This window comes from Otolemur garnettii, unplaced genomic scaffold (genome assembly GCF_000181295.1).
Source record: "Otolemur garnettii isolate 467f Iridium unplaced genomic scaffold, OtoGar3 scaffold00127, whole genome shotgun sequence".
NCBI classification, from domain to species: Eukaryota; Metazoa; Chordata; class Mammalia; order Primates; family Galagidae; genus Otolemur; species Otolemur garnettii.
The window spans coordinates 4,606,462-4,607,799 of record NW_003852522.1 but is presented as its reverse complement, the minus strand read 5'-3'; positions in this window follow the sequence as shown (position 1 = coordinate 4,607,799).

Below are 1,338 nucleotides of genomic sequence, written 5' to 3'. Positions count from 1 at the left end.
CGGGCTGGGGATTTGAACCCGCCACCTTAGGTGTACATGGCTGGCGCCTTAGCCGGTTGAGCTATAGGCGCCGAGCCGGGTATGTTATTTTTAAGATGACCATTAGACATCCAAATACATGTTTGGAGCTCAGGAAGGGACTGAATCAGAAATCATAATTTGAAGGTTGTTAGCCTATATTATCAGTCAGCTATTACCATAATATGCTGCAAAGCAAATGACCACAGAAATCCCAGAGACAAAACATCATTAAGTATTTATTTAGCTCTCAAATCTGTGAGTTGGCTGATTGGCATTGGGCTCCACTGGGCCATTTAACTACTCATTTGTGTGGCAATAACTGATATGCTAACATTAGTAAGTCCAACTACATAAACAGATTTAAAGCCTGTGGTCATACTTCACTAGCCAACATTTCATTGTCTAAAACAAGTCCCAGACAAAAAGGTATGAAATATATGAAAAGAAATGTGTCATTACTCTTCTGGAAAATGGTAGTGAAAGTTGTGGTACCTAGACCACAAAATGAAACCACTTGCTGAAGAAGAAAGAGAAAAGTGTATGTCAACAGAGTGGTCATATTTGAACATTCAAAAATTGTTGATTAATATATAGGTTGTTAGCTTTAATCACTGGATATCTAGGACTCTTGCTATCCCCTGGAGTATAATAATGAAGACATTCTAGCAATACAGCTCAGGGTTTCCCTTACAACCTCTCAGATACCAGACGTTTATAGAGATAGAGACTGCTACAGAAACAGACTAGCTGTACACCAGAATTTCTTGACCTAAGAACTGCTGACATTTGGGTGGGTGTTTGTTTGTCTGAGACAGAGCCTCAAGCTGTTACCCTGGGTAGAGTGCCATAGCATCACAGCTCAAAGCAACCTCCAACTGCTAGGCTTAAGTGATTCTCTCTCTCTCTTTTTTAAAAATTCTTATAGCATAACTGTGTACATTAATGCAATCATGGGGTACAGTGTGCTGTTTTCATACACATTTTGAAATATTCTCATCAAACTGGTTAACATAACCTTCATGTCATTTTCTTAGCTATTGATTTAAAACGTTCATACTCTGCTTTTAGAAAGATTCACTTGTACCCTTGTAAGATAAACCATAGAGGCGACCCCACCAATCTCCCTCCCTCCCCCATCCACCCCTTTACCTCCCCCTCCCACCCCCTTCCCATAGTCTAAGGCTATAATTAGGTTATGACATTCCTATAAAAGCTATGAATTAGTTTCAAAGTAGGGCTGTGTACATTGGATACTTTTTCTTCCATTCTTGAGATACTTTGCTAAGAAGAACATTTTCCAATTCCACCCATATAAAC